The sequence below is a fragment of the Molossus molossus genome, unplaced genomic scaffold (genome assembly GCF_014108415.1).
Source record: "Molossus molossus isolate mMolMol1 unplaced genomic scaffold, mMolMol1.p scaffold_m16_p_21, whole genome shotgun sequence".
Taxonomy (NCBI): Eukaryota; Metazoa; Chordata; class Mammalia; order Chiroptera; family Molossidae; genus Molossus; species Molossus molossus.
Window position 1 is genome coordinate 40,779,211 of NW_023425357.1, and position 11,081 is coordinate 40,790,291.

Consider the following 11,081-nt stretch of genomic DNA (forward strand, 5'->3'; position numbering starts at 1 on the left):
TCAAAATGAAGGCCATAACTAGAGACAAAGAAAGCACGACATAATATTGAAAGGATCTATTCAACAGGAAGATATAACCTTGATAAACTTATATGCATCCAATATAGAAGCACCAAAATATATTAAAAATCTTCTGGAGGACTTCAAAGGAGAAATGGATAGCAGTGCAATCATAGCAGGGGACTTCAATACCCTGCTGATATCACTGGATAGATCTAGAAAAAAAAATTATCAAGAAAACAGAGACTCTAAATGAAGCAGTAAATGAAATGCACTTAATAGATATCTACACAGAATTACATCCCAAAACTACAGAATTCACATTCTTCTGAAGTGCACATGGGACATTCTCAATGATAGACCATATGTTAGGACACAAACTAAGTCTCTACAAGTTCAAGAATATTGAAATCATATCAAGTATCTTCTCAGTTCACAATACATAATAATAGAAATTTGCAACCAGAACATGCAAAGACATTTGAACACATGGAAACTAAATAGCATGTTGTTGAACAATGAATGGGTTACCATGGAGATCAAGAAGAAATTAAAAACTTCCTGGAAACCTATAAAAACAAACACACAACAGAACAAAATTTATGGGATTCAGTGAGGAAGGAAGGAAGGAAGTTCATTGCACTACAGGCCTACCTCAAGAAACAAGATAAATTTTTAATAGACTATGTTACCTCAAAACTTAAAGAACTAGAAAGCAAACAAATAGAAAACCCCACGTCAATTAGCAGGAAGGAAATAGTAAAGATCAGAGAAGAAAGAAATGACATATAGACAAAAAAACAAAAAAATCAAAAGATTAATGAATCAAAGAGATGGTTTTTCAAAAAGATAAACAAGATTGATGGACACTAAGCTAGACTCACCTAGAAACAAAAAGAGAGAACCCAATTTTACAAAATCAGAAATGAAAGAAAAGAAATAACAACTGACAACAAAAATACAAAAGATTGTTAACAAATACTATGAAAAATTATATGGCAAAAAATTAGACAATTTAAGCAAAATGGGCAAATTTCTAGAAACACATAGTCTCCCAAAACTGGACCAGGAAAAGATAGAAATCTTGAACAGACCAATAACAGCTAAGGAAATTAAAGAGGTAATCAAAACTCTCTCAGCAAACAGAAGCCCAGACCCATATGGTTTCATGGGGGAGTTTTACCAAACATTCAAAGAACTAACACCCATTTTCCTCAAACTATTTCAAAAAATTCAAGAAGAGGGAAGACTTCCAATCTCCTTTTATGTGGCCAGCATAATTCTAATTCCAAAACCAGAGAAAGACACTACAAAGAAAGAAAACTACAGACCAATATCCTTGATGAACATAGATGCAAAAATCCTCAACAAAATACTATTAAATCAGGTCCAGCAATACATCAAAAAAATTATTCACCATGACCAAGTGGGATTCATCCTAGGGATGCAAGGATGGTATAATATTTGCAAATCAATAAATGTGATACACCACGTAAACAAAATAAAGAATAAAAACCACATGATCTTATCAATAGATGCAGAAAAAGTATTCAATAAAATCCAGCACATTTTTCTGATAAAAATGCTCAGCAATCTGGGAGTAGAGGGATTATATCTTGAAAAAATAAAGGCCATATTTGAAAGATCTACAGCCAACATCATACTGAATGGGCAAAATTAAAAGCATTTTTCTTAACAACAGGAATGAGACAGGGATGCCCCTTTCACCACTCTTATTTAAGATAGTACTGGAAGTCTTAGCCACAGCAATCAGACATGAAGTAAAAATAAAAAGTGTCTAAATTTGAAAGTGTAAAGTGAAACTGTCATTATTTGCAGATGACATGATTTTATACATAGAAAACCCCAAAGAATCCATTAGAAATCTACTAGACCTAATAAATGAATTTGGCAAAGTAGCAGGATATAAAATTTATGTCAAGAAATTGACGGCATTCTTATACACCAATGATGAACTCACAGAAAGAGAAACTAAAAAAAAATCCCAGTTACCATCTCGGCAAAAAAATTAAGATACCTAGGAATAACCTTAAACAAAGAAGTAAATGAAGTATTTGCAGAAAACTACAGGACATTGAAAAAAGAAATAGAGAAAGATATAAAAAAGTGGAAGCACATACCATGGATTGGAAGAATTAACATCATTAAGATGTCCATATTACCCAAAGCAATAATGAAACAAGACCATCAACATACACCACACAAGAATAAACTCAAAATGGATAAAAGACTTAAATGTGACTCATGAATCTATAAATATCCTAGAAGAATATGCAGGCAACAAAATTTCAGACATCATTTGCAGCAGAATTTTCAATGATACATCACCTAATGCAACAGAAACAAAGGAAAAAATGAACTCATTAGACTACATCAAATTAAAAGGCTTCTGCACAGAAAAAGAAACAAGCATCAAAATGGAAAGGATAGCCACCTTATAGTACAGCATAACTACCAATGATACATCAGATAAGGGGTTAATCTGCAAACTATATAGAGTGCTCATACAACTCTACAAAAGGAAGACAAAGAACCCAATTTAAAAATGGGCAAAGGACCTGAATAGACACCTCTCCAAAATAGACATACAAATGGCTAAGAGACATGTGAAGAAATGCTCAAAGTCACTAATCATCAGAGAGATGCAAATTAAAACAACTATGAGGTATCACCTCACTCCTGCCAGAATGGCTGCCATCAACAAATCATCAAATAACAAGTGCTGGCGAGGGTGTGGAATAAAGGGGACTCTAGTACACTGCTGGTGGGAATGCAGACTGTTGCAGCCACTATGGAAGACAGTATGGTGTTTCCTCAAAAAATTAAAAATTGAATTGCCATTTGATCCAATGATTCCACTTCTAAGAATATATCTTAAGAAGCCTGAAACACCAGTCAGAAAGAATATGTTCCCCTATGTTCATAGCAGCACTATTACAAGCACTAAGATCTGGAAACAGCCCAAGTGTCCATCAATAGAAGTCTGGATAAAAAAGCTGTGTTACATATGTACAATCGAATACTATGCAGCTATAAGAAAGAAAGCTCTCTTATCATTTGAGAGGACATGGAGGGACCTGGAGAGGATTATGCTAAGCAAAGCAAGCCAATCAGAGAAAGACAAATACATGATCTCACTTATTTGTGGAATATAATGAACAAGGTGAGCTGATGAACCAAATAGACCTGGAGACATAGACAAGAGTATGGTTTAGACTGACAAACCTCAGAGTAGGGGGGTGGCGGGTGACGGATGAGATCAACCAAAGGAGTTATATGCATATATGAGTAACCAATGGACATAGACAACAATGCTAAATTAATAAAAATTGGTGGACATAGACAACAATGCTAAATTAATAAAAATTGGTAAAAAAAAAAAAAAAAAAAAAAGCAAAACTGGAAAACAGTAGGGTTAAAAGGATTTTCAACTATAATGAGTGTATGGTGTAGATTACATTTTTTTTTTTTTTAATTTAAATCTCTTCCTCTCAGCACTCCCCCCCCCACCCACACACACACACACCTCTTTCCGTAGTCAATTATTTCTCTGCTTCTGCCAACATATGGCCAAATATGGCTTTTGGAGACCTAGATTCATATCACCTCTGATTTAATAATCTGATGTAAGATCAGGTTAATGAATTTCAGAATTAGAGTATGAACTGAGAATTATATTGGAAATTCAGAAAAATTAAAATTTTTATATAAATAAGAACTAAACATTTTCTCCCCTAATATAAGAAATAGGAATAAATAAACTGGGAGGAGTTGGTATGATAATACAATGTAACAACAGTGCTGAAGATAAATTACACAGAATCATGAGGGACCTGCTGTGAATTCTTATAATGTCATATTAATACATAATCTTTCCCAGAGATCTTCCAATTCTAATGTGGCTTTGAAATTTCTGTTTTATGAAACACATAATCATGTATGGAATAAAACAAAATTTGAAGTTTCTATAGGCTTCTATTACCTAGAAATGCTATAGGGAATATATTAGATAGGAGATGAAATTACAAACCAATTAGTAGGTGTTCAATAAATTTGTTGAATGGCTGAATTGATGTGATCTCTCTAGGACATATCAATGATTTGGATATTTATTTCTGTGTTTGAAATAAAACCCATAGTATCCAAAACATTTAAATAGGTTTGGTGAGACTTGACCAGTCATGAGCATAAATGATATTTCTATACCACTACAGGTAATAAATAAATAAATAATAATTTGTGTAAAAATAAAATAACTAGTGAAGAAATAAAAATAATACTTAGGCTCTGGCTGGGTGACTTAGTTGGCTGGAGCATTGTCCCAAAAGATTTTGTGTTTGATTCCCGTTCATGATACATACCTAGGTTTGGGGTTTCATCCTTGATCTGGGTGCATATAGGAAGCAACCGCTCAATGTTTCTCTCTCACATTGATGTCTCTCTCTCTCTCCCCACCCTTAAAACCAATCAAAACTGACCCTGGGTGAAAATTTAAAAAATAAAAATAAAAATAATTAATAATACTTAGAATTATGTGGAAAGAATAAACAGGGAAGGTCATTCAAGTTGCATGGATTGAATGCCTTTATGGACACACATTCCTCTGTAAGGGCTTCAGTGTGAGCTGACAGATAAACAATTTAAATGGAACTTCTCTAATTTTATTTTATTCCCCCTCAACCTTTATTCTCCTTCATAATACTCATCTCAGAGTTCGGCACTGTTGTGTCAGTTTTTCAGAAAAAGAATCTATGACTTAGTGCCATGAAACAACTTGCCCTAAGTCTCAGGTACTAAGTCACAGAGTTGGAAGCTGTACCTCACTTGGTCTGCATCCAAATCACACATTCAAAAATATGTCCTCGCTTCTCAAATTCTGGCCCGTTTATCCAATTTTGTCATTTTCTGGATGGAGATATCAAAGTCTGGTTATTGAATTGCTGAGGAGTCCAATTTACTTTTAGTTTGAGAATTGCTAACATATGAGTCTAAATATTTCAAAAAGCCTACTGCCAATATATCAAAGCAGACTTTATAAAAATGGTATATTTTTCTAACATGATTCTTCAGGATTGAAAATTTATGTGAGTCAAATCTACAGGTTTGTCATCGCTCTGTCTAGTGCCAATTCTTTCAGAAGTTGCCTGGAATAAGGGGCATAATCCTTAGAGAGTAGCTTAAACAGGAAAGCCACTTGGGTCTCCCCTGAGCCTGAAAACGAAGAGCTAAATGCTATTGGATTGAAGGATACTGTGTTCTTCTGAAGACACAGTAATCTCTTATCACTAAAATTCTCTTTTTCTCTTATTTCTTTCATAATCAATTGCCTCTGCTTTTTATTTTATTTTTTACTTCTGAAAACACATGGCTAAATATGGCTGCCCCAGACTGTAAAAGAAAAGACACAATTGGTCCCTCAGTGGGCAGAAGGTGTGCCTCTGATCCAATCAGCAATAGACTGGGACGGGGTCCGGTGACCTCCACCCATATGGTTGAGGTTGTGATGGTCACCTGAGAAGGTAATGGAGGCCTCTACAATGAGAGTGAAGGATTGGGGAACAAATCCTCTCTAGGTCAAATGTTGTCAGATATAGAAGTATGGTTAAGATAAGGATCCTAAGAGCTCTGAGAATGCAGGACAGATTAGCATACGGCAAAGGTACAAGTAACTGAAATATACAGTTTAACAAGCTTGTTAATGTGTGAATTCTTATTCTCATTCCTCAACACGTTTTCAGATCTACTTAAGAGAATATGGCCATGGCCTTCACAGTTGCCTTCAGCCCTTCCTCTGGGTCTGCCAGATAAATTTCTGAGGAATGAATGAGAAAGAGTAGCAGAATGAAGAAAAGAACGTAGTTTGCTTAGAGGGTGGGGGAAAATAAAAGGGAAACAAAGTTGAACTGAACCACATAGACAGGGAGATCGGACAGAGAGGAAAAATGGACAGAGGGGCACTGTAAGGGAATGAAAACCCCAGGAAGTGCAGGTATAAAGAGGCAACATACAGTGTTGCTGGGTTTATAAATTTAATATTTTAATAGTTTCTAACTTCTTAATGAAAGACAGGATCATTTTGATAAACTGTGGGATAATTGATATTGAAGTTTCTGGATCTAGGATTCATAGATAAAGATCTGACAAAAGGAAGTGGCTATAGATATTTTTCAAATATGAAGAAAGAACATCTGTCTGAGGAAAAGTGGGATGCTCCAAGGACTTAGTAGACTTGGACTTGATCCTTAAATGAGCTTTAGGGGTGTGGACTCCAGATGACCTGGCTGTGGTAGTTAAAGGCAAAGAAGATAGGAGGTGAGGTAGCATTGAATTCCTTCTGCGTCCCAAAATGCTAAATAGACCTCCTATGCATTTATTTCTTCCTGAATCCTTCTGAGACCATTAACTCCACTGAGGTGCAGCAATGTTATGTCCCATAGCTCATTAGTTGCCAGGTTTTAATGCAAATCCTTCCTAATCAAAAAGCTTTGTTTATTCCAGTTTACCAGCCTTTCTCTCAGAAGATAAAAACAAAATAGTTTTTATTATTTTCATTTATTTTAAAAGTGTAATTGGTCTCATCAATAAATTCACAAACAGCCTGACTAGAGTGGCTCAGTTGGTTGAATGTTGTCCTGTGCACCAAAAAGTTGCCAGTTCGATTCGATTCCCAGTCAGGGCACATACCTGGGTTTGGGTTTGATTCCTGGCCGGGTATTTATAGAAGGCAACCAATTGATGTTTCTCTCTCACATTGATGTTTCTCTTCTCTCTCTCTCTCTCTCTCTCTCTCTCTCTCTCTCTCTTCCTTCCTCTCTCTCTAAGGATGTCCTCGGGTGAGGTTTAAATAACAAATTAAATCAATACAGAACAAGTGCTGGCAAGGATGTAAAGAAAAGTGAACCCTTGTGCACTGCTGGTGAGATTGCAGACCAGCACAGTCACTGTGGAAAACAGTATGGAGGGTCCTCAAAAAAATAAAAATGGAACTTCATTATGACCCAAAAATTCTATTTCTAAGTATATACTCAAAGAAACCCAAAACACTAATTTGAAAGAATATATGCACACCTAGGTTCATTGTATCGTTATTTACAATAGCCAAACTATGGATGCAACCCAAGTGCTCATCAATAGACAAGTAGGCAAAAAAGCGGTGGTACATGTATGCAATGGAATAGTACTTGGCCATAAAAAAAAATAAAATAAAATCTTACCATTTGTGACAGCATGGATGGACCTAGAGGGTATTATGATAAGTGAAATAAGTAAGTCAGAGAAAAAAATACCATGTGATTTCATTTATATATGGAACCTAAAGAACAAAATAAACAAATAAAATTGAAACAGACTCATAGACACAGAGAACAGAGTGATGGCTGACAAAGGGGAGGGGAGTTGCGGGATTGAGTGAAAATGGTGGCGAACTTAAGAAGTAGAAATTGGTAGTTACAAAGTAATCATGGGGATGTAAAGTACAGCATAGAAAATATAGTCAATAATGTTCTAATAACTATGCATGATGACAGATGGGTGCTGGAAATATCAGGGGGAACACTTTGTAAAATATATGATTTTCTAACCACTATGCTGTACACCTGAAACTACTAAAAAATAATATTGAATGTAAATTGTATTTGAAAAATAAAATATAAAAAATATATAATTAGTTAAAATTTGACCTCTTCTTTGCATAATTTTCTCCAATGCAATGAGTCAGAAACTCTGATTTATATTCCAGAGATTCTACCTGTCTTGGATCATGAATCAATCACGATATGAAATGCTATGGTATCCATATGTTCTTAGCTCTTGGCTTCTATATTTTAAATAGAAAGATTCTATTTTAAGTTATAGAAATAAAAAACTTCCTCTATGCTATGTTTGGCAGTGAATCTTCTTTTATAAGACTAGAGACCTTGGTAGGATTTCGGAATGAGAAAGTTTGACATATGTTGGGACATTTATGAGTTTGTTCAGAAGTAAAAGGAAGAAGTTTAACAATAAGGCTAGAATTCTTTCTGGGACATTTTGAAGAGGTTTCAAAGAAAATGTGTAGAACTGGCAACAAACTGCAGAGAGGAATTCCCCAAGAGAACTTTTCTAAAAGCACCAGATTCAGAGGAAAATGTTAAAAGTTTGAGCTGCTGAGTGGCTGGCTCCAAATCCTGGCTTTACAGCTTCTCAACTGTGGACCTGAGGGAGAAGGCCCTCCCTCCTGGTTCCCATTTCCTCATCTACAGAATCGGATAATGCTATTATTATTGCATAAAGCTATAGTGGGATTTAAAAGAGTTACAATGTGATAAGCACTTACACCAAAGCCTAGGACATAGCAAGGGTCCTACAATTCTCTCTATTGTCATCATTCTCCTGTATGCCCTTTTCCTCCCCACATCTCCATTTTACTTCTTTAAAGACATTCCGGTGAAACTGGATCCTATGAAGCAGAGATCTAGGCATGTGGAGACCTAGTCTGGAACCACACTTGGGGGAAAGAAGCTGAGAACAGCATGTAGAGATGGCAGGAAGAGTGGTAAGGCCAAGCCAGACTCAGCTGGAACCCTGAGGACTATAGGAAGAAAGGAGGAGGGAGGGAAGGAAAGAAGGGAGAAGAGAAGGGAGATGCACCAAAAGAACTGGAGTTTCCTTGAGAGGTTCCGTGCTGTATTGATATGTTTCCCTAATGTATCATAATAGTTATTTAAAAGTGAAACTAGTAACAGATGATCTTTTTTTTAAAACTGTGTTTTAGAAAAAATATATAAGTGAAGCATCATCACCTGTACTTTAACAAACAGTATTGCTATTGCGTAAGATGAGGCAAATTGCATTTAAGTTAAAAAGTGGGGATGGGGGATTGCATAATTTAATTATAGCTCAGGTGGTACTCAGATGATCAGAGTTTACTGAACACTGATAAAGTGGGTAAGAAAAACCCTGTGCCATCTGATCGTCTTGGGTTTGAATTCCTACTCTACCCCTTTACTAGCTCTGTAAACCTACACAAAAGACCCTCCCTTGTGAAGCGTCTGAGTTCTGTAAAAAATAATCATATAAAATATAATAGTAAATTTGGACTGTGTATGATTATACAGTAGGTTGCTGTGAGGATTAAGTGAGATCAGGCATGTAAAGCACATGGCAAGTTCTCATCAGCATCTCCCTTCTGCTCCCCAGGGAGCACCAGATCTAGGCTGCCCTCATCAATCATTTTAAGGCAATTTTGTGACACTCAATCTGCAATAGTAGCATTTTCCTTCAGTTAGAGCTGCTTGAACAGAATTTTCCAGGGCTGCTGTGCAACCCCAGTGCTCAGCTGGTATTGAAAGCAACCCCCACTCTGCACAAACCAGGTCAGGCCACTGGCTTGGCCCCAGCACCCGGCTTGGCAGGTATAATCTGTTACCTCCCTGACCCTGCAAAAAGTCCTGTGTGATCTTTGAGGACTCCCTCCCCACAGTAAGTCCACTACAGCTTATAGAAGCTTTCATTTCAACACCTGCTTGCCTTACAGAAGAGCAGGGCTGCTTGCTGTGTCTGACCGTGGCTATAAGTAGGGCTGGCACAGCACCTGGAGAGCCCTGGTCTGACCGTGGCTATAAGTAGGGCTGGCACAGCACCTGGAGAGCCCTGGTCTGACCTGGACTAGAGTAGGGTTGGCACAACACCTGGTCTGATCCGTCATGTGAGTTCCTGGAAGCCCTAGTTCCTCTGACTTTAAAGACTTTGAATCAGGACATATTGACTTATCTGCTCAAAGCCATCTGTGGGTCAGGAATTCACATTAAAATACTTTCTTCCTCATTTCCCACACTTTTGTTGAACCATGAACCCAGGAATGAAGTCCCGGAGGCCTTGCAAACTACATGCTTTCATCATTGTTACATTGCAGTTAGTGAAGACTTGACTTTTTTTTTTAATCCTCACCCGAGAACATTTTTCCATTTTTTGTTCAGACAGAGTGGGAGGGAGAGAGAGGAAGAGAGAGAGAGAGAGAAACATCGATGTGAAAGGACACATCGAGTGGCTGCCACCCACATGACCAACCAGAGCCGGGGACAAACTGCAACCGAGGTACGTTCCCTTAGTGGGAACCAAACCCGGGTCTCTCTGGACCCCAAGCCGACGCTCTAACCGCTGAGCCAAACTGGCCAGGGCGAAGACTCGACTTTTTAAGAAAACAATCATTGTATTCACTTTTTCACAAACAACAGATTCCCCAGTTCTAGGGTATGAAATACAGTAAATTAGGGTATTGAGTATTTTTAAGTATCATACAACAAACATATGGAGCACATTAATAAGAACACTATTTCTGTGCCATTTTTAAAGAAATAATAAATTTAGATACTTCTTAGACACTATGTAAAACAGACATAAAATCGTTATAGGGTTAAATAAAATAATTATAGTATCTTCAGTTGACAACATATGTAATTGGAAGATCTGGGAATTATTTCCAAGCCTCCTAAATTCCAAGACCTGCTTTTTCTACCATGACCTAAAAATGCCACCCAAACTCAGAGCATTAGTAAAGGGAGTATCCGTTTAATGGTATCATGAACTGATATAAAGGCCAGGAAAATTAAAGCAGAAAAGGATATCATTAATATAACTGACTCTATTCTATTGCTATTCTTCTGCAAACTCCACAGACTGAAAAAGTGGGGAAAGACCCAACAATCATATAGTCCAGAGACTAGGATTCAGTTGGCCTGAGTGGGGGCCAGGAACTCAGCTATTTTAACATCATCACTGAGACCTAATAATAAGACCAGAGCTGCAGTTCTCAAAGCAGCCCAGGGAGCCTGCTGGACATGCCCTTTCCCAGGCCCTGCCAGAGTACCTGAGAGCTACAAGTGGGCAGCTATTTTTACAAACCCTCTAGATTATTCTTAAGCCTGCAAAAGTTTAAGAACCATGACTCGAGGGTACAACGAACAGTAGAACTGGGGAGGCAGGGAGAGGGGCATCTCGTGTCTTCTTTTCCCTCTTAAACTCAGTAGAAAATAATACTGTAGGGTCTGTTTGCCCTTTGTAGGATCTACTCTCTCTCTCTC